Source organism: Rattus norvegicus, chromosome 6 (assembly GCF_036323735.1).
Source record: "Rattus norvegicus strain BN/NHsdMcwi chromosome 6, GRCr8, whole genome shotgun sequence".
Taxonomy (NCBI): Eukaryota; Metazoa; Chordata; class Mammalia; order Rodentia; family Muridae; genus Rattus; species Rattus norvegicus.
The window spans coordinates 22,296,424-22,319,522 of record NC_086024.1 but is presented as its reverse complement, the minus strand read 5'-3'; the positions used below and the strand labels follow the sequence as shown (position 1 = coordinate 22,319,522).

Below are 23,099 nucleotides of genomic sequence, written 5' to 3'. Positions count from 1 at the left end.
CTAGATTCCTTCCCCACCCCCCACCCCCACTTCTGCCAATATTATTAAAACCAAACAATGTTTCATTACTTTTTAAAGGAGTTACTTCCTTTCGCTGAGTAATTTTTATCCAGCGAAACTGTATTAGACACATTTCGTTATTACAAAACTGTTGTCATTTTTAGGTCACATCCCCAACACTGGGCAGGCGTCTCTTCTAGTTCCAAAAATCTCCTCACCCCAAACATCATGGCTTTGCATTACCTTTGAACAGTCTCTGAATGCTTTTTAGTTATATTTTATTAGTCCTTTATTCACCATAAGAATTTAAATTTAAATTGAAGTAGCAAAAGACACAATAGGAAGCACTAAAACAGTCCCTTTGATTTGTAGTCAGGGAGCCTTAAATAGGGATCTGAGGTCCTGTCCCTACACTTGAAGGACCTTGGGGAAAGTTTAACACTCTCCAGGGCCGAGTTCCCTTATTGTAAAGTGAAAGCTAACAGTATCGACCGTTGTAGAGTCTTCTAAGTATTAAGTAACTTGTTACACGGAAGTAATAAGCATCACTCCCAAGAAAGGTGCCGGAAAAGCTACAGTTCCAGCATTCTTGTCAGTTCCATCTCATTATCGTTCAGACAAAACGGCCCTAACAGGAGCAGCAGGACCGATGACCTTCCGAGCGGAGGCATCGTCCCGTCTGTCTCCTGTGGACCTGGCACCAGGATTTGTTGAGAGAAGAAACAAGATCAAAAGTAATTTTGGTGCACATCTAGAAAGGAAAAAGGAAGGGTAAATAGCACGACGGCCGGAGTCTTAGTAAAAAGAGCCATCCCAGTGCCAGCAGATGAGGACACGGAAAAGTCACAGCGGAAGGAAGAAAGTTCTCCTCGCCAGCTGCGTGAGTGCACGTTCCCCAGCAGGAGGGGAAATGGCTCCTTGCTACTCTGCCCAGCTGGCAAAAGGATGCCCCGCCACACGGAGAGACAGTGCAGCCTGGAGTACTGTCCCATGGACTCTTTTATTTTACTTTGTGGTCAGATTTTTTTTTTCATGCTGACATATTCTTATGTATGTTTTGGGCCCAAATCTCTTTGGCTTAGTGGATGTCACTAATGTCTAAGTAACTGAAATGGGCATTTTCTCCCCGATGGTGGGAGATACCCAAGAGGAGAGTTTTCTGTGAACCATGAGTCAGAGTCCGTTTCCCACTATTATTATCGCGTGTCCTGTTACCGGCAGCCTACACCTCAATTATTTCATGCAGTTTGCCCAAGAAGCAAGGATGGAAACGAAGCAAAACAAAGCAGTAGCATCCAGAAAAAAATATGTGTTCTCAGTGCAAAGGGTGAGAATCCGGTAGTAAGCTTAGCAGTGTGTGTGTGTGTGTGTGTGTGTGTGTGTGTGTGTGTGTGTGTGTGTGTCTTCATACAGTTCTGTTCCTTAGTGCTCAAAAAGAAAGAAAGGAAGAAAGGAGGAAAGAAAGAAAGAGAAAGAAAGAAAAAAAAAACCAACTGCCCCTTCTTGGATAGGTTTTTAAAGCAAACTTTTAAAGAAATAAAAGTTCTTGTTTAACAACTCCACTCTACCTCTCAGAATATCTAACTGTAGAACTTGCTTACTGGATGTGTGCTTTGGGCTAGAAAAGAATATTTAGAAATCCTTTCCCAAAAAAAGCAAGTGGGAGTGGAAATTTGAAAGAGGACCGCCTAATTCAGCACTAAGCCCAGTATGAGAGGCGTGTGTGTGTGTGTGTGTGTGTGTGTGTGTGTGTGTGTGTGTGTGTGTGTGTGTGTGTGTTACAAAATGAGCCTTCCAAAGGGCTGAGAGGTGGATGGGAATGTTTGCTTAGCTCGCCTGAGAAGAGAAAAGATTCCTCGACCTCCTCTTGCTTCTTCTTTAGAATAATTTGGATGGGATTTGTGATGCAGAAACGCTTAAAGAAAAAAGGATAACCATTCTTTGTGGTGGAAAGTTTAGGGCGGAAAAAAAAACCCCACTGCTTTCTTCAAACAAGGTATGTCTGACGAATTACTAAAGGGATACATATATAGTTGCTTTCCATTCAAGCTTATAAGAATATTTAAAAGTTCTTTTCATTGAAAAGCAAGAATAAATGCCTAAGCCAGCCAAAAACTTTTCATTTTACAGAGAGTGATGGGAGAAGTGGGTGCTAGCTGGCATAGTTGTAAACAACCATGTGTGTGTGTTGTAATGCTAAGATTAGGACACATTTTTTTGCTCTGTCACTAAAGCATCTTCATTATGGTTCAAGTTGGAAAATGTGGCGTTTGTATGGCACCTTTAAGCATCTTTACATTTTTCTTTTTAAGTTCAACTTGTTTCCGGTAAGGAATACAGTAACAATATAGCCACTGCTTAATGTATGAGAAGCCATGTGAGGAATGGGCACAGCGGTGCTAAAAGAGAAACAATCTGGGGTTGATCTCCCTGTCTCTCTAGTGAGGCAGGTCTCTGTGGAATGTGGCAAGATGTGCAAGCCGTTGGCAGTTTACAATAGCGATGTTTTCTTAGGCTGAATGCTTCTGTTATTGATAAGCCCCAAGAAGGGGCTGGCATTGTTGTCCTGTCCATTGTAGCTCAGCTTTGCACGAGAAGAAAGGACGCACAATCTCTTTTTAAGCACGATTGTGTGGAACCAGTATAAACATGAAGTAAATGCCCGAGGCGCAGGTTAAACAGAGGATCGAGTTGAACAATTACACAGGATCCTTCCCTCCAAACAAGCCACAGCGTCTCTAACCAGCCCCAAATCAAGAGTGGAATTCAAGGTTTTCTTGGAGTTAATTGTAAAAACAGAACCAGGCATTCTTGGCCATGGTGGTTGGCTTTTTTTTTTAAATCGTTTCTGCTAAGAAAATAATATTTTGCCATTATGTTGTGTTGCAATAAATTTGGAAGTTCTGATTGTAAAGTTATGAGGTTGTTTTTCCCCTGGTCTCTTGGAGGATAAAATGCCCTGAAGCAAGACAGGATCAAACACTGTCTATTTTTTCTTTGCTTCTGTCTCTCTGTCTCTGTGTGTGTATATGTGTGTGTGTGTGTGTGTGTGTGTGTGTGTGTGTGTGTGTGTGTGTGTGTGTGTATGTCTACTGGTAGAAAGCTGGAAGAATTTGTCTTTGTTAAATTTAAATATCTTCTTTTATTAAAAATAGACATTAGACAAGGACTTTTAAGACAACGAGGAATGCATTTTTATTGCAATATGCTAATTTACCAGGCTAGACTTCATTTAAATATACCTTATACCTCACCACTGGAAAGGCTGAACAGGAAATGCCTCAGGAATGCTGGGAACACTCCATATCTCAGCTTAAATCGTGTTTGTGGCTGTCCTTCAGCAGATCTAATTATCTTTCCAGCAAGTTGCCTATCGCATAAAGAATAGCTTCTTTCAGAGAAAGTCCGGCGGATAGTTTGAATAGCGCCGTGAAAGCAGACTTGCGTGTGCTGTCCTCCAATGTAATTCCTGTAAGACACGTGGAACACAGGAAAGCCCTGTGGTCTGACCCACTTGCCAAGCCAGGAGTCTTGACTAACAAGAGCAGCCCTGCTACTGCCTCCGTGTGCTACCTCAGGAAAGACGAGGAACAATTCTTGATTTTTGTCCCCTCCCCCTTTGAAAAATAGAGACAGAAATGCCTGCATCTCCTCCTTCCCAGGGCAGGCACGAGGCTTAATATTGATTGGCAGCCCCAACGGGGATTTGAGAGGTGACGTGTTTCCTATAGGAATGTATTCTATACATCAGAAAAGAATTCTAGTGGAAAGAGTGGGTCTTGTGCTAAATGCTTGCTGTCCCACAGGAAGGTCCTGTTAGCATGTGCCCACATGTGCAGCTTCTTCTCCCCAAGTTCTCCCCAGGTGAGCTAAGGGTTACGGTAGTGAGTGCATGGCAGGAGACAGAGATCGGTCATAAAAGGTCATCAAGTGACCCTAGGAAGCTAATACTTCTGTCTCCATTTCTTCACATGACATATTAAATGAAGAAGGGGGACAAGACGGTCCATTTTATTGTGCAGCTCTCTACATTAAAACAACGAAGTGTCCGGGTTGGGGATTTAGCTCAGTGGTAGAGTGCTTGCCTAGGAAGCACAAGGCCCTGGGTTCGGTCCCCAGCTCCGAAAAAAAGAACCGAAAAAAAAAAAAAAAACAACAACAAAAAAATGAAGTGTCAAAGTAGGCTTACATAAACTGTATTTTTTTTAGTTTTTTATTAGATATATTTCTTTACATACATTTCAAATGTTATTCCCCTTCCTGGTTTCCTGTCCATAAGCCCCCATTCCCTCCTCTCCCCCTCCCAATACGGGTATTCCCCCTATACATCCCCCTTTACTGCCCCCCATATTCCCCTGCACTGGGGGTCCAACCTTGGCAGGACCAAGGGCTTCCCTTCCACTGGTGCCCCAACAAGGCTATTCTCTGCTACATATGCAGTTGGAGCCCTGGGTCAGTCCATGTATAGTCTCAGAAACTGTATTTTAAATATTTGTGTTTAATAAAAATAATGGTGTGTGTGTGTGTGTGTGTGTGTGTGTGTGTGTGTGTGTGTGTGTGTTATGCCAACCTGACACAAGCTAGAGTTAGTTGGGAAGGAACCTCAACTGAGAAGTACACCCCACCAGACTGGACTATGGGCAAAACTGTGGAGAATTTTCTTGATTGTGATTGAAGTGGGAGGACCAAGCCCACCATGGGTGGTGCCATCCCTAGGCAAGTGGTCCCAGATAGTGTAAGAAAGCAGGATGATCAAGTTATGAGGAGCCAGCCAGTAAGTAGTATTCCTTTATGGTCTCTGCTTCAGCTCCTGCCTGAACTTACTCAGTGATGGAGTAGGAATTGAGAGTCATCATCTGTCCCCAGTTGGCTTTTTGGTCATGGTGTTTTATTTATCATGGCAAAAGACTAAAGACTTTGCCTAACTAAGACACTGAAACTTTGAAAATGAAACTCAAAATAATTGTTCTTCACAAGATAGTCAAAGGGTGTGTGTGCACGTGCGTGCGGGCAAGCATTTTCATTGTGTTAATGACTGTAACAAGAAACCCAAGCTTCCACCGTGCCATACGTCATTATCTTCCACGTTTTTATTAATTGGCTATTTTATTCATTTGCATGTCAAATGCTGTCTCCTTTCCCAGTCTCCCCTTCACAAACTCCCATCCCATCCCCCTCCCCTTTGCCTCTATGGGGGTGCTCTTTCACTCACCCACCCACTCCCACCTCACCCCTCTAACCATCCCCCTATATCGGGGCAACAAGCCTCCACAGGACCTCCTCTCCCACTGATGCCAGATAAGACAATCTTTGCCTACATAGGAAGCTGGAGCTGTGGACCCATCCATGTGTGCTCTTTGGTATCTTTGACCTTTTAAACATTACCACTTTGGGTGGGATAAGTAAATGATTTGTGGGTTCCTGTGGGGTTCTTGTACGTGTTAGAAATCAGTCTCTGCTTCTTCTCTCAGAGGGTTAAACTGGTCCCTCACTCAGCTAAGGATAAATTGAGGAGGCAACTTCTGTGCTGGCTGAGAGAGCTCGCTGCCCCTGCATCAAGACCTGTGGTGGCCAGAAGACAGGGAAATTCCTCACCTTCCAAACCCAGGAGAACAGGAGGGGGAGAACCTACACAGAGAAACTGCTGCTTTACACAGTTGTGGGCAGTACTTGGAGAATGGCAGCTCACAGCTTCCATTCTTACAGAAAGCGCATCAAGAGAGGGATCAGGCAATCACTACAGAGGTTAGAAGTTACTTTTTGATTGTGCTGATTGTTAGGTTCTTCATTAAACACACATATGCACACACACATACACACATACTTGCATGCACATACACGTACACACATATGCATAAACGCATGCACACATACATACACACATGCACATACACATGCACACATATGCACACAGTTACACATATGCACACAGTTACACATATGCACACACACATACACACATACGTACACACATGCACATACACATGCAGATATATGCAGTTACACACATGCACATGCATGCACACATGCATGCATGCATACATACATGCATGTACATACACATACACACATATGCACAAACACATGCACACATATGTACACACATACACACATGCACACACATTCACACATACATACACACATGCACACACTTGCACACATACATTCAGGCATATACACATGCACACATATGCACAGTTACATATATGCACACATATATACATGCATGCACATACACATGCACACACCCACACTTTCAGCCTGAAATCACCTAGCTGAAAGGATAATCTCCACCCCACACCACAGTCATGCCCGGAGTCACATGTTCACCATGGAGCAAGGACTATTTCTGTTTTGTTTATTGCATTTTCCATGGTTACCTCATCCATAAAACAAACATTTGTGGATACTGGCTGTAGAATTTGTTTTTAATCAGCTAGAAACTTTTCTGTAAGCCTTCCTGAGGTCCTTAGGGATGAGTAGAAATGTTCAAGCTGCCTGGGAAGTGTCTGAAGCAGGCACTATACGATGTTTGATAGAACCACCCATAAAAATTACGTTACATGGCAACCTGGAAATGGCGAATCCACATAGAACAGATGTGACTTGGAAAAATCCCCAGCTGTACTCCAGGTCAAGGGAAAGGGGTGAACTGAAGTAAGGGATACCCACATCCTGTCCCGAGTCAAAGCTGTGGCCAGAATCTTGAAACACAGAAATACTACTGTGCTTCCTAGTCAACAAAGATAATTTTTTCACAGAGTGTTTTTTTTTTCTGATCTTAGAATTCATAGAAAACATTTAGTTCCATTTCTAGTTCATATTTTTTTCATTAAAGTTTTTTCAATTCTTCTTGAGAATTAAATGTCAGGTGTTATTTCCTGGCCACTTGACTGACCAAATAATACAACCTTCTCTCAAAGATTTCCAAGAGAATTGGCAGGGAACCCTAACAAACTTCCGAACAAAGGAAGAAGGAACAAAAACACAGAATTGCTTCTTTTCTATGTATTCAGGTCGGTCAGTGCTATTAGACACCGTAGCCTAGCTGTCCTAAACCACAAACGTTAATTCCCTGTAGCTCTGAAGAATGACAAGACAGGAACAAACTGCTCAAAGACTGGAATATGATAGAGACATGATTTTGGGTTTGTAGGCAACCGACTCCTCATTGAGAATGGCAGAGAGCAAAAAATTGAGACCGTATGATAAGGCACTGATTTCACTCAGGCTCCCTCCAAGGCCTATTTACCACCCAAGGTCTCACTTGCAAATCCCATCATGGTAGGTGCTAGGATTCTCAACTGTGAAGGCTGGGTGGCATATATGTCCAGAGTACCATGCTGAACCCTTCGAGTACTTACTTTGGGCTTCTGTAAGAAATACCAGAGACTGGGTAACCTACAGATGGGAATTTTTATTTTGAGTTCTGCAGGCTGAGAAGTCCAAGATTGAGGCACCCATAAATTCTATGTCTGGTGAGAGTCAACCTTCTGTTTTATACAGAGCATCTTCTCACTGTATCTGCACATGGGGTGCAGGTGGAAAGGGAAGTTAGGAGACATGTTCTATCACTCTCCACTTTATTCTTTTGAGACAGGGTCTCTCCCTCAATCTGGAAATAGGCTGGCGGGCAGTCCCAGGGATCCTCTCATCTCTACCTCCCACAGCACCAGAGCAATAAGCATGAGGATGACCATGCTCAACATTTTACACAGACGTTAGAGATTTGAACTTGGGTCCTCATGTTTACCCAGCCAGTGCTCAGACAGACACATCTCCCCAGCCCTTTGGTTTCTTTTGCTGAGATTGTCCCTCCTCCTCTTGAGGTCTCTGACTTGGTCATTCCCAAAGGCTCCAACTCCAAATACCACTACCTTCCAGGCAAGGATTTCTGTGAGCCTTGGGAGATATTAACATTTAGACTATCCAGTTTCCTTCACCAGGACGTACATGTAAGAATCAAGCCATAGCTTATCCTAGGAAGCATCGTCCTACTGAGAGAGCCAGCTGCTTGCTCTGTTGGGTCCTAACCTTCTGTCTAGGTGGACAACATCTTGCAAAACAGTAAATGTATAATGATAACAACAGTGTGGACAGAACAATTAATTGTCACCTGGTGATGACAATAGCATTAATACCCTTTCATATGATAGCTCGTTTGACAGCCACACTAAACAGACAAGAGTTACTGCTATCTCCTCACAGAAAAGGCACTGAGAAGTCCTTGAAGTTTAAGGTCCTAGATAAGAAGATCTCAGGTTCACATCCAAGAGCTGTAACACCAGGCTTTCATTCTAAACACAGCAGGCACCAAGGGACCTGTTTTGGTTTTTTGTTTGTTGTTTGTTTGTTTTATTACTATCAGATCAGTCTTTGCTATTCTGAACACAGTTTTGGAGCCAAACTTCTAAGAAAGGCTATATGTCTTGACTAGAGCCCTCTCCATAATAAAAGGAAGGGAAAGAGACTCAGAAAGGGACTGTTGGGGTGTCGGTCTTTGACCAATCTTGATTTAAGACTCGCTTTCAATCCTTGTGGTGGTGATGCCTGCTTTAATCTCAGCGCTCAGGAGGCAGAGGCAGGTGGATCTCTCAGTTTGAGGCCAGCCTGTACAGAGCTAATTCCAAGACAACCAGGGATACACAGGGAACCTGTCTCAAAAAGCCAAAAATAAAAAGTAAAATTAAAGAAGGAATTCCTTCCAAGTTTCAGGGAGAAGGCTGGTGGCCGGTGGGATGGAAAACGTCCTCACAGCCTGTGGGGTCTCCAAACATTTCCTTTATCTTCACTGGGGTGAAGTTGACAGCTTGTTATAGAAGTAATCCCCATTCCCTCACACAGACTAAAAACACTCTTAACATTAACATGACTCCAGGAAAGATAACTCTGATTATTTTTCTCAGTTGGAAGAAAGCTAAAGTTTCGGGTCTACAGCTGTCACAAGAAGAATCCTGTCCTCCTCCTCCTCTTCTTCCTCTTCCTCCTCCCCCTCCTCCTCCTCTTCCTCCTCCCCCTCTTCCTCTTCCCCCTCTTCCTCTTCTTCCTCTTCCTCCTCCCCTCCCCTCCTCCTCTTCTTCCTCCCCCTCCCCTCCTCCTCTTCCTCCTCCCCCTTCCCTCCTCCTCTTCCTCTTCCTCCTCCCCCTCCCCTCCCCCTCTTCCTCCTCCTCCTCTTCCTCCTCCTCCACTTCCTCCTCCTCCTCTTCCTCCTCCTCCTCTTCTCTCAGCTTATAAAAGTGCAGGGAGGGGATTATTTTTCTTGAGGGAGAAAGTGTGTGCAATTTCCAGAGGATCAGGTCACTGGCGTCTTAATACTGAATAAGTTCCCTCTGGGGTTCTTTGTGTCCCCGCACAGAAAACATGCTTTAGACATAAAAGGTACAGTGAGCTGGCTTGCCCAGACTACCTCTGCTGGCACAATACTGTGAGATTTGTACTCAAATAGAAATAAGCCTCTCAGGAAAACTGAGATAGAAGCATTTGATGACAGCCAGTATCCACTACTATTTAGTGAGCTGCCTCCACATGCATTCACGGTTCTCAGAACTGCAGAAGTGTGTGTGTGTGTGTGTGTGTGTGTGTGTGTGTGTGTGTTTGTGTATGTATATATGTATGTATGTGTGTATGTATATATGTATGTGTGTATGTATATATGTATGTGTGTATGTATATATGTATGTGTGTATGTATGTGTGTATATGTGTATTTTGTGTGTGTATGTGTGTATGTGTATTTTGTGTGTGTGTTTGTGTATGTATATATGTATGTATGTGTATATGTATATATGTATGTGTGTATGTATGTATATATGTATGTGTGTATGTATATATGTATGTGTGTATGTATATATGTATGTGTATATGTGTGTATATATATCTATGTGTGTATGTATGTGTGTATATGTGTATTTTGTGTGTGTGTGTGTGTGTGTGTGTGTGTAGCTGGTGGTGGGGTAGCTGCAGAAAACACAAGCAAGAAGCACGATGGAGATATAGGAGCAATGAGATGGGGGAATAATTTTCATTGGATTATTGGATCTGGGAAGTGCTGTAAAGTCCCAGGGAAAAGCATCTCATGGCAGCAGACCAGCATAGAGTTCTGACAAAGACCCTGAGTGGGTGACTGGGTTTGTATTTGGCAGGCCAGGGTGGTGTTTGGAACAGAGTGAGATCAGGAGAAATCACAGATGTGCTGTGATTCAGGGACTCAGTGTGACCTCCTCATACTCTTCCGTATTCCCCAGATACCTGCACTGTGACCTCACATTGGAATAGTGCTTGCCTCTGCCCTGCATAAAAATCTGATTAGGCCCCTTAGTCTTTCAAGTCCCCGAGGTTTTTGATGACCTTGATCATATTTTGACTCAGTTGTATAGGTCTCATTGGCATGTATATGATATTAGGCAAGACTGACAGATAGCATCCTGAATTTATATCCTCACACCCCACCCATGTGGGTAATGACTGAATTCTCCCTTCCTCTGTCTTATGCCCCATTGGCCAGCAGTAATGACTACTTTGTGTCTCGAATGGAACCACAGAAATGGAGGTGTGGTCAAGGTAACAGAAAAACCTGCTAAGGTTGCCACCGCGTGGGCTGGCATCCGATTCCCTAAGCTTTGGAGGAGGGAGTTACAGCTGTTTCAGGTCCCAAACAGCACAGCCGTGGGTGCTTTGGAGATGCTCTCACTTTACTGGGGGTCCCTTACCTGTAGCCACCTGGTTGTAGGTGCTCTGGCTTGGGGTTTACAGATTCTCCCTCAGCCTCTGGTCGGTGCTCACTTGCTTTCTGTGCAGTCCCTTCTGCCTTCCATGCTCCTGACTGCAGGATCCTACCCCCACTCACCCCAAGAAGACTGTCTCACACAGGGAGCCTGTTTGCTTGGTTTTATTTGTGTTTGTGTTTGGTTGTTGGTTTGGTTGGTTGGATTTTGACACAGTGACTTTACTATGCAGACCTAACTGGCCTGGAACTTGTTATATAGACCAAGCTGGTCTTAAACTGGCAATGAACGTCCTGCCTCTGTCTTCTGGATGCTGAGATTGTAGGCATGTGTTAAGATGCCCAGCTACACGGGGAGTCTCGCTGGGTGCATATTCTTCCCTGAGAATTATGCCAATAAGTCATAAGTCAAAATCAGGTTCCCCGTGTCTCAGTGGCTTCCAGGGACATTCCAGGGAAACCAAGGTGGGGTTCCAAAGAGGCATAAAAACTGGAACCCCAGCTTGCTCCCTCCTCCAGACTCTGCAAAAGGACATGGAAGCCAAGAGAAATGCTCAGAGACTAGAGAATTTCTTTGGGAAAGAGTATTGGCATTTTGCTCCCTTCCTGACAGTTCCTCTCTCCCACCCCACATTGGGCAACAGTGAGAGGAACTTCCAGAAGGCCACCTTGGGACGTGAGAACAGTCAGATGCCGTGACCGAGTCCTGAGTCGTCCGAGAGTCAGTCGTTTTCACATCCCACCACACAGTTAACTAGTATTCCTGAGCTTCTCTTTATATTGGGGGTGACACACCTGATTAAACCTAAAAATGATGCCTGTACATCATTTGAACATCTGCGAGGAAGAGAAACGCCGCGAGTTCAGATCCCAGAATGACCCCTTATAATTATGACAGCTTTTATTATCCAACGTGTATGTTTTACAGCCTGAAATTTAACTCTTGTCGAGTGAAAATTGTAAATGCCTCGGATCCATGAGTCAGGTGGAAGGGAAGGTGGGCCCATGCTATGAGTGATGGGGACACGAGATGCTGAAGGCGTGAAGGATTCCACGTCTGACATAGTTCTAGGAGAGTCGCATATCCTCTACGACCTTGAACAACTTGCAAACCTTCTCTATGGCTCCGTTCTCTGCTCTGGAAAGCAGGCGAACCCAGTAGTACTCTCCTGAGACTATTACCACCAGAAGTCTGTGAGTCCTACTGAGTGTGGTGTGTAGCACTGAGTGAGGATCCCGAAACGACGGTTCTTATTGGGTAAACGTGAAACTTCTAGAACTTTCTGCAAAAACCCAGACACACTGTCGCATGCCCTCAGTTCTAGATAGTCAAGGGGTCTAAGTCGGGAGCAGCGCTTCAGCTCAGAGCTCGAGGCTTTCCTAGGCAACATAGTAAGACATTATCTCAATAAAAATAAATAAATGAATAAATGAATAAATAAAAAAATGAATAAATAAATAAATCTGTGAAGAGGAATAAAGGGAACAAATCCCTCCTGGCATAACAAGAATTATCTGGAGAGGCGTGTGAGTGAAGCTAAAAGGTCTTTGAGGGCTAAGAACGCTCTCAGGAGCTCTGGAATGTGAGGCTAGGAGGCTTCCTTTAGAGTTTAGTATCTTGCATCTAAATGACTCTTTCTGTTTGTCCCTGGTAATTTCCAGAGTTTAATCCTCTACAGCCCTTAATTCTCTAGCCACAGACACAGCCACTCCTGCACACTCCTCCACACCCTCCATTTTCCAGTAGCCTCCTCTTGACCAGACTCAAGAGTGTGCCTTGACTACTCTGGGAAAGCCGAAGGCCTGTCACCTGACCTTCGCCCATTCTTTGCCAAGAGGCAGTCAGGAAAACCCAGGTCCCGCAACAAGTCCTCCTATTCCTATCTCGGTTGGAAGGCGGGCCCAGAGCTGGACATGTTTCTGTGCCTCAGAACCGAAGGCCAAGCAACAAAGCACAGAGCGTTCGTGCTAGTGCAGGCTCTAGGGATTTCCAGTTGAATTGAAACAGATACTCAGCCCTGCGTTCACAGCCGATAGCCCTTGGCAGTCACTAACCACAAAAACCCAAGGGAGAACTCACAGAGAGGAGGCAGAGCTAAAGCGGTGTCAAACACATTAGGCCAAGGCATCTGATGAGAGAAACCCATGTTTAACAGCGGCATGCGATTCCTTTCAGCCTTTCTTGGTTGCCAGGGTAATTGGGAGGTGCCCTCGTGCCCCACCTCATCTCAGAGGGCCTTGTTTCCTTCCCCCAGATGTTCCCCTCTTGATACCCTTTCCATTACCCAGGATGGATGGCTCTTGGGAGCTCTTCAGTGCACGCCCGCAAACCAGTGCATTCCCCACCCCACCCCCACCCCACAGCCCGCCACCCGCAGTCCAAGATCTAAACTACTACCTCAGGAATGTAATTGCTATCTGCAGTGTCCCTGGAAGTCACCATTGGTGGAAGTGATTGTGGATGTGGTAAACATTACCATATGGCAGATCTTAACGAGGTACAAAGTGATGGTTTCAAACACATACCCAATCAGGCTTTCCCGTTCCGGGTTGCTGAGACTCGAAAAATGCCACATGGATAAGCGGCAAATGCACATCCATGTGTGTGTCATGGCACATACATGAGCTGTTTAACCCAACTGGTGCCCACAGAATACCTCCGCTGTGGGGTTTTCCCAATGATCAAAAGCAGTCCCCAGGCTGGGGACATGGCTCGGTGGTTAAAGCCAGGGGACCTGAGCTCAGTTCTTGTGTCCCTGGTCAGACACCTCACAACCCCCTGTGACCTCAGCTCCAGGAGTCATGAGAGCACACCCTACTTAGGGGCAACTCCCTCTGCACACACATAATTTTTTTTTGAAACACGGTCCCCAAGAAAGGAATGTATTCGTAAACAGTTCACACCTTATTCACTTATGCATATGTGAGACTTAAGGGAAATTAAATTCCTGGGTGGTAATATCAGCTGGTGCGACATTTTCATAAACAACTTGAAAACTAATCATTCACCCAAATTAGACTTCGTTGACTCTTTATTTGAAATGCTGGCTTGTTCCTTAAGGAATGTCCGAGCTACTACCCTCTACTCGTGAGGTGCCAAATTGTAGTAACCAAAGTGTCTTCAGAGCTGTCAAATGTCCGTGCTGGCACAGCACTGTTGTAATCGAGGAAACCCCATAACACTGTTCTGGTAGCTTTGCTTTGAGGTCGCCCGTCCTCAGTCAGAGTTCATTGGCTCCCTCCGCCATGCCTCCTTCCCTCCACCTTGCTTCGAGGCTCCATGCAGCCTCTCCACGAAGCCCCTGCTCGGATGCTGACAGAAGAGAAGTGCGCGCATCCTTCTCATTTGAAGAGTTCTCATTCCATCAGCCGTCTTTTCAGGGAAATGAGACCTAACTAAAAAAATAAACATGGAAAGGGGTTTTAGTCTAAGCTGCCAGAAATGGAATCTAATTCAAACTGGCTGGAGTAAAAGCACCCAGCAGTACGTTCGTCATGCACAAGAGCCAGGTCCAGCTGGATCTCCCTCAGACTGGAAGTGGGACCTGGGATGTGGCCAGAAATGAAGGCGCCCCCTCCCTGCTTCCCCCCACGCCATGCCCACTGTCCACACATAGCCACTCTTATTATCTCTCACTGGCTTATTCTCTCTATCTCTCTATCTCTACCTCTCTCGCCCTCTTGCCCTCTCGCCCTCTCGCCCTCTGTCTCTGTCTCTGTCTCTATCCCTGTCTTTATGCAGGGCCCCACAAGGCCTGCAGCTCAGCAGCCACACACTTCGAGACTCTCAAAGTCTCAATTCTCAAGGCCCAGGGGAGATCTCCACTGGTCTAAGGTATCATTTCTTGCTAGATTATAGGCTTGGACCAGCTGAGTCACCTCAACTCAAGTGAATGTTCTCGGTGGCTATGTTTGAGCTGCTGATGGTCCTGCATCTTGTAGGAGTGAAGTCAGCGGTGCCGCTGGGCTTTGAAAGTGAACAGGGCACCACAGATAAGTGTGGGGATTTCACTTCATAAGGATTAGCTGATGAGTTGCAGCATCGTTCGAGGTACACAGCAGTGGCTGATTAGGAAGTCTGACATAATTTTTTTTCTTTTTTTCTTTTTTTTTTCTTTTTTTGGAGCTGGGGTCCGAACCCAGGGCCTTGCGCTTGCTAGGCAAGCGCTCTACCAGGAAGTCTGACATAATTAATATGAAGCACACTTTTTTTTTTTCGGAGCTGGGGACCGAACCCAGGGCCTTGAGCTTGCTAGGCATGCGCTCTACCACTGAGCTAAATACCCAACCCCAATACGAAGCGCACTTAGCTGGAGAATTGGCCATTATCAGTAAAGTGCTTGATGTGTAGACTTGAAGGCCTCACGAACAGCCCAAGAGCCTGCTTTAAAGCCGAACTCCCATAATCCCAGCACTGGGGAGGGAGAAACAGAAGGCTCCATGAGAGTAGTGGGACCCAGCCTCACCTACACAGTAGGATCCAGGCCAAGTAAGAGGCTATGTCTGAGAAAACAAGGTGCATGTGATGAAGTTTCGCAATGTGGAATTTTCTAGCCATGGTGCCCTTTTAATTCACAAACTGTTGCAGACATCAGAGCATGTTGACGATCAGTTGTGACAATACTGAACAAGGCTCTTTGCTGACTGGTCCAAGATATTTCCCGAAATATCTCCAGCTGCAGCCGTTTCAGTTGCTAACCTGGAATCAATCTGTCCTTTAGAAGGTCTGTGAGAAAGGGGACCCACGCCTTGAAGGCCATTCTCAGTCTTGACCGTGTAACCTGGCCTTACATCTGTGGGTTGACTCGCATATACCTAGTGAAATATATATTAAGAGATAGTAATACTTATTCTGCCCATGTGACTCAACGCACTTTCCTGTTACTACTTCCTGAAGACAAAAAGGGAGGGTGGAAACAGAAAGAACTGGAAAGTGAACTACTATGTGCCCCCGGCCCCCTTCAAATCCTTGAAGACTCTAGTCTCCACCTCATGGTGTCTGTTGGTATCAAGGTGGAAGTGAATGGAGTCACTGAGACCTCGCCCCCAGGTCTGTAGCCTGTGTAAAACTTACGGTCCATATCAAGACCACATCCACCTTGCAAAGGAGCCCCCACCAAATGCCAACCTCCTTTTCCTCTCTACTCTGATCGCCCAACACCCAACGGCAAGAGGCTGAGGGCTGACAGGCAAGAGGAGCAGAGGAAGCGAGGCTGCAGATGTGGCCTCTCTTCACACAGAGACATCTGTCCCCAGGGGGTTCCAGCATGTTGGAAGTAACAGCCCAAAGGCTACATAACTGCTAACTGTTTCCAGATGGGAGCTGGCTCTCTTCGCCTAACGGATGGAGGATGGTTGGGTGCTCCCCTGCACCACACCTACATCAGGCAAACACCAACATTATATCACCTCTATATGTCCAATGGGGTAGATTTTTTCCCCCAAGTGGGTGGCTAACGTAGACCTCCAAGGGGCTTATTAGAATGACGAATGCAAAGAAAATCACTCTTAAGCCTTCCAAGTCTCCCTGTTGCCTACAGGATCGATCTCACATTCTTTAGGCATGACATTCAAGGCATATGTAGCCCCTTCTGTGTTCCATAATAATCTCATTCCTCTTCCATGCCTGACGGAGTAGCTCCCTGAAGCTCAGTTAAGTTGTTCAAGCCTCCTCCGATCCCCATACCTGAGCCAATGCTCAGTTTTTCCTTCTTGTAGCTTTAAGCACAGGTGGGTTCCAGAGAGGTCAACTAACCTGGACCCCTGGGAGCTCTCAGAGACTGAGCCACCAACCAAAGAATATACAAGGGCTGGAATGAGGCCCTGTCACATATGTAGCAGACTGCAGCTCAGTCTCCGTGTGGGTCCCCCAACAACCATGTGGGTGTGGAGTAGAGGCTCTCCTCAAAGCTGTAATCTGACTGTGGTATCCATCCCCGCCCCCAACAGGGCTGCCTGGCCTGGCCTCAGAGGGAGAGGATGCAGCTAATCTTGCAGAGACTTGATGTGCCAGGGTTGGGGGGATACAGGGGGGGGGGATCTCCCCTCTCAGATGAATACAGAAGGGGACATGGAGGAGGGACTTTGTGAGGGGGGACCAAGATGGGGCCAGTGTTTGTGATATAAATAACAGGTGGGTTCAATCCTAGCTGCCGAGTGGAATCCATATGCGAGCATTCCAACAGTATGATACCAGCTTCGACCAACTGAGTCAGAATGCAGCTGAAGGCACCTGCTTCCCATAAGCCAGCAATGGCCAGTGGGGTGTAGGAGAAAACGCAGGCACGAGCTGGTGGCTAGCCTGCTTAGCGGACTCTGCTTCTAATGCACACATGCTCCTGATGTCAGAACACTTGAATTCCGAAGTAGCATGAGTAGCTGGCATTCTGGAGGAGTCCGCACTCTCCACATAGCTTCTTCCCCCACAGAGACCCTGATTGTATGAGCACGCATTATCCAATCCGAGGTCATATACTAACCAAGAGTAGCGATCGGCTCCCACTATATAAGTGGCTCCTGGTGTGCAATAAAGCAGACACTGCTTCCCGAAACCAGCTCCAGAGTGGTTTATCTCTGTGACCTGTAGTGGAAACTTTGGTTTCTTTAAAAACATAGACATGCTATGGGAAAATGTCTTTGTTTTAAATCCGGGTGTGGCATATGGGGCTGCATCAGACTGGTACAGCAGCAGAGCGTGATTTGCCTTGCACTCTGGCAGGAGCAGGAGTTTGCTAGCTGTAGATAGATTTTGCAAGTGAATGATGTTTGAAATTCCGGGTGACTCTTGAGAGGGTATATAAATGCAGGAGCCCCAAGAGGGATGCAGCAGCTGCTATTCCTGCTGGTTGCTGGCTGCTGGTTGCTGGTTACTGGTTGCTGGTTGCTGGTTGCTGGTTGCTGGTTACTGGTTGCTGGCTGCTGGTTGCTGGTTCCTGGTTGCTGGTTGCTGGTTGCTGGTTACTGGTTGCTGGTTACTGGTTACTGGTTGCTGCTATTCCTGCTGGTTCCTGGTTGCTGGTTGCTGGTTGCTGGTTGCTGGTTGCTGGTTGCTGGTTGCTGGTTGCTGGTTACTGGTTGCTGGCTGCTGGTTGCTGGTTACTGGTTGCTGGTTACTGGTTACTGGTTGCTGCTATTCCTGCTGGTTCCTGGTTGCTGGTTGCTGGTTGCTGGTTGCTGGTTGCTGGTTGCTGGTTACTGGTTGCTGGTTGCTGGTTACTGGTTACTGGTTGCTGGCTGCTGATTGCTGGTTACTGGTTGCTGGTTACTGGTTGCTGGTTGCTGGTTGCTGGTTGCTGGTTGCTGGTTACTGGTTGCTGGTTACTGGTTGCTGGCTGCTGGTTGCTGGTTACTGGTTGCTGGTTACTGGCTGCTGGTTACTGGTTGCTGGCTGCTGGTTGCTGGTTACTGGTTGCTGGTTACTGGCTGCTGGTTACTGGTTGCTGGCTGCTGGTTGCTGGTTACTGGTTGCTGGTTATTGGTTGCTGGTTGCTGGTTACTGGTTGCTGGTTACTGGTTACTGGTTGCTGGCTGCTGATTGCTGGTTACTGGTTGCTGGTTACTGGTTGCTGGTTGCTGGTTGCTGGTTACTGGTTGCTGGTTGCTGGTTGCTGGCTGCTGATTGCTGGTTACTGGTTGCTGGTTACTGGTTGCTGGTTGCTGGTTACTGGTTACTGGTTGCTGGTTACTGGTTACTGGTTGCTGGCTGCTGATTGCTGGTTACTGGTTGCTGGTTACTGGTTGCTGGTTGCTGGTTGCTGGTTACTGGTTGCTGGTTGCTGGTTGCTGGCTGCTGATTGCTGGTTACTGGTTGCTGATTGCTGGTTACTGGTTGCTGGTTACTGGTTGCTGGTTGCTGGTTGCTGGTTACTGGTTGCTGGTTGCTGGTTGCTGGCTGCTGATTGCTGGTTACTGGTTGCTGGTTACTGGTTGCTGGTTGCTGGTTACTGGTTACTGGTTGCTGGCTGCTGATTGCTGGTTACTGGTTGCTGGTTACTGGTTGCTGGTTGCTGGTTGCTGGTTACTGGTTACTGGTTGCTGGTTACTGGTTGCTGGTTGCTGATTACTGGTTACTGGTTGCTGGCTGCTGATTGCTGGTTACTGGTTGCTGGTTGCTGGTTGCTGGTTGCTGGTTGCTGGTTACTGGTTGCTGGTTGCTGGTTGCTGGCTGCTGATTGCTGGTTCCTGGTTGCTGGTTGCTGGTTGCTGGTTGCTGGTTGCTGGTTGCTGGTTGCTGGTTGCTGGTTACTGGTTGCTGGTTACTGGTTGCTGGTTACTGGTTGCTGGTTGCTGCTATTCCTGCTGGTTCCTGGTTACTGGTTACTGGTTGCTGGTTGCTGGTTGCTGGTTGCTGGTTGCTGGTTGCTGGTTGCTGGTTGCTGGTTGCTGGTTGCTGGTTGCTGGTTGCTGGTTGCTGGTTGCTGGTTGCTGGTTGCTGGTTGGTTGCTGCTTGGAGATATCCTGATGACAAAGGCCAAAATTGCCCCAATGAACTCGACACCTCTAGTCAGGAAGTAGTCTAACAATATGGATGCCCCCTTTCTTTCTCTCCTACCTAGCGTCTGGGGGTTGGAAGAGATAAGGGTGGAGATGGGTGGTAAAAAGAGAAACCCATAAAGTAGCCAAAAGTCCAGCTACAGTGTCCTTTACTGACCCACAGGCATTGCAGTAACCATGGCAGTGAGAAGGGCGGGGCCTCTATTCTGCTCCTTTTTTCCAGCCTTGTCACCTTGCGCAAAGTCTCTGGCTTCTGTGTGTTTGCAGGGCCTTACTGCTAAATTAAGTCAATAAATAGTCAATACTTTGCCATGCTGTTGCAAACACTAGTGAGTTAATTAATTTATCAGCTACACTTAGCGTGTATTCCATAAATGTTAGCTATGACCAAACAAGTCAATCTCCCTCCGGAAGACCTGCTGCAACTCAATACTGGGCTGTGCATTCTGTTTTTCTCTGTTTGGCATGGAGAGCACACATAACCTTTCCGTTTTCATTTCTTCTTTCTTTGAATCATCTTGTTTATGAATGAAGATGGGCTCTGGCTTTAGGAAGCCAGGAAGAATTGCCTAAAAAGGGATGGGCGCTGGGCTGAAGCCTGGAAGACTGCTAGGCTTATGCAAGGCAGGGGAAGGTGATGAGGTTTTCCAGAGAGACAGCACTGTGAGTGAGAGCTACGGTAGTACTGTGTGGAAATAAAGATCAAAAGCCCATGGGTGCTGGGGCTGGAGGAGAGAATTATGAAGGAGAAATTTCAGATTAATGGTGTTGAAGGGTCACCTGGACCACATTTCCAGAGCCTCTAATGACTCCCTGAGGAATTTAGGCTTTGTTATTTAGAGAATGAGTGAGCTGAGAAGATTTTGACAGGTGAACGCTCACTCAGCCCTGTGCTTTAGGAAACTGGCCCTTTCTAATTGGAAGGCAGGCAGAGTACAGAACGGGAAGAGCAATGGACACAGAGGTCAGAGGTCAGAGGCTGTGGCTGCCCCTCATTTGATGCTGTCATTGTGTGAAGTGGTAACTCTTCAGGTCTGTTTCTGTTTATTGTGTAACTGTGAAATCTAGCAGTAAACATGTTAGTGATACAGGTACATGCATCTTAACACACACGCGCGTGCGCGCGCGCACACACACACACACACACACACACACACACACACACACAGTGATGATAAGATGGTCCCTAAATGCACCTCCCCAGTTGGAGAGTTTGATTATTGTTTTATTTTTATTTGCTTGATAAATGTCTGGTTTGTCAGCCTCTGTGCACAGAATAAGTTTTAAGTTGGCGAATACATCCCATTCCTCATGGGCTGCACAAGTCATTTTCTCTCTATTTACCCTCTCTGTCTCCTTCCACCGTTATCGAGCACTGTTCCTCTCTGACCTTCTTTAACTTACGCAGCTTGCCTTCTTCACCTGTTAGCATCAAACGTGCTAACAAACAGATCTCAGGAAAAGTCGGTTTTGCTTTTGCACATGGCAAGGAGTAAAACCGCTACAGAAGCAAGAAGGATTAAAACTGGGTCTGACTTAGATTAGTCACTCACTGGAGACCTTGGTTTCCTTTTCTTTAAAATGGAAACCAAGAGCTAGGCAGTGGTGGTACACGCCTTCAATCCCAGCACTCAGGAGGCAGAAGCAGGTAGATCTCTTGAGTTGGAGGCCAACCGGATACACGGAGTGAGTTCCAGGAGAGCCAAGGCCACACAGAGAAACCCTGTCTCAAAAAACAAACAAAAAACTCAGACCAACGTATAAACCTCCACTTGATGAGTAAAGTCACTGTAAGAACAAGCCTTACTTATTTCCTCAGCAAGCACAGGGTTTGGGCTTCATTGCCAAGCAAAGGGTCAGAGTTTAGGAACCAAGTGCTCGATAAAGATGAAGAATCAGCCTTCCGGTTTTAGTTCAGTTTGTGAAGTGCTTGCCCAACACAAACAAAACCCTGACTTTTGTCCCTGCATTGCAGAAACCTTTTGTGGTGGTATACAATTCAAGGCCATTCTTAGCTACATAGTGGATCAAAGGAGGCAGAGGAGGAGGAGGAGGAGGAGGAAGAAGAGGAGGAGGAAGAAGAGGAAGAGGAGGGGGGAGGAAGAGGAGGAGGAGGAGGGGGAGGAAGACGGTGGCTAGAATAACATTAACAGAAGAGCTCCCATTTTAGAAACACACGTGAACCTTCTTTAAAGACTGCAACAGATGCAGATACTCACAGACAAACATTAGACAGAGGTCAGGACCCCTATGCAAGAGTTAGGGGAAGGACTAAAGGCTTTCAAGAAGATGGCAACCCCACGGGAAGACCACCAGTGTCAACTAACCTGGAGCTCTGGGGGCTCCCAGAGCCGCCAACCAAAGGGGTTGGTCCAAGATCCCGGCACATATGTAGCAGAGAGCTGCCATATCTACCTCTAGTGGGAGAAAATATGCCTAATCCTACAGAGACTTGATACATCAGGGTGGGGGTATACAGGGGACTGCTGCCCTCTCAGAAGCAAAGGGGAGGGGTGATGGGGAGATTGACACTTCAAGGGGGGACTAGGAGGGGGAGGCACCATTTGAGATGTAAATAATTAACTAATTTGTTGAAAGACAGTGAAGAATATATATGGTATATCCTAGTTAGCTTTAACTGTCAGCTTGACATAGCTTTGAGAGAGAGTCTCAGAATGATTGCCCAGTTTATGTTGGCCTTGGGCATGCCTGTGGGGAATTACCTTCGTTGTTAATTGATTGCTGTAAGGGAGACAAGCCCACTGTGGGCAGCACCATTCCCTGGGCGACTGGTGGTGGTCCTGAGCTGTATTCAATCCAGAAAGCAGCATTCCTCTTTGGTGTCTTACTTCAGTTCCTGCCTTGACTTCCCACGATGATCAGGTGTGACCTGTAAGCCAAAATCATCACTTTGCTCCCCTAAGTTGTTTTTTGGTCAGAGCGTCTTATCACAGCAAGAGAGATGAAGTTAGAACAAGGTGCTATTATTATTTATTACAAAATTGTCCTCTTCTAACTTCAGGCAATGATATCTAATTGAATTGGCTATGCTAATCTCCTTACACTAAAGTATATTTTTTCTTTCACAACTGGGCTTTATCTGCCTCACCAGAACTCCAGGTTGGGGAATTTTTAAATTATAGCTCACAGCACAATCCATAATTCATGCACAAGTAACATTCTTTTGGAAGCTCTTGTTCAATTTTTGTCAGCACTTCTGGGAGCACAGGAGGAATTAAGGCTCCCTAGCCGCTGAACACCCTATGACTTCATGATATTGACCGCCTTCCCCTCTGCAGAAATTGCTAAGCGGAACTTCAGCCCTGGTCTCTGGGGGGTCAGAGAGCGAGGGTTTCGATGTTTTCCCTCTTATTTCAAAAGTCACATTAACATTTAAGAGTATGAAAAAAAAACAACCAAGAAAAAGGAAAGCACAGGGGTGCGGAACAACCTTCACTATGCTCTGCTTCCAAAAGCACCAAGAGCTTCTGGTTGGTTCTAATGCTGATGAGTCATATGCAGGTACCATCTTCACCAGGATTAGAGCAATTTTTTCTTGGAACTGACTGGTATCTGTGCAGACCACTATGTGAAGGTCATGTGTGTTCTTCATGACTGCTGAGATCTGAGCGTGTTCCTCTGTGCTCCCTGCATTTCAAACCCCTTGGGTTTGTGTGTAGGCTATCAATAATGCCTTGTTAACTAATTTCTAATGTAATTTTATTACCTATCATTCACAGATTATAAAATAGACCATTTAAAATATGTGACTTGATTGGTTCTGGTGTGTATCCGGGGTGCCTTTCTTTTGTTTGGTTTCTCTGTTTTTCTTTTCTGGAGAAAGGAGACAGCTCTCGGTACTCACATACTTCTCTGATGCATTT

General features: G+C 46.2%; 1 protein-coding gene across 1 annotated transcript in view; it reads left to right on the top strand.

Annotated features, from left to right (window-relative positions):
* The first annotated feature begins 1,764 nt into the window (after window positions 1–1,764).
* The window catches only part of Vit (vitrin), a 119,664-nt gene continuing 98,329 nt past the window's right edge, over window positions 1,765–23,099 (top strand). Inside the window, exon 1 of the mRNA XM_008764427.4 lies at window positions 1,765–1,996. The gene's annotated coding sequence lies outside the window, so the exon portion shown is untranslated. The remainder of the gene's footprint in view (window positions 1,997–23,099) is intronic.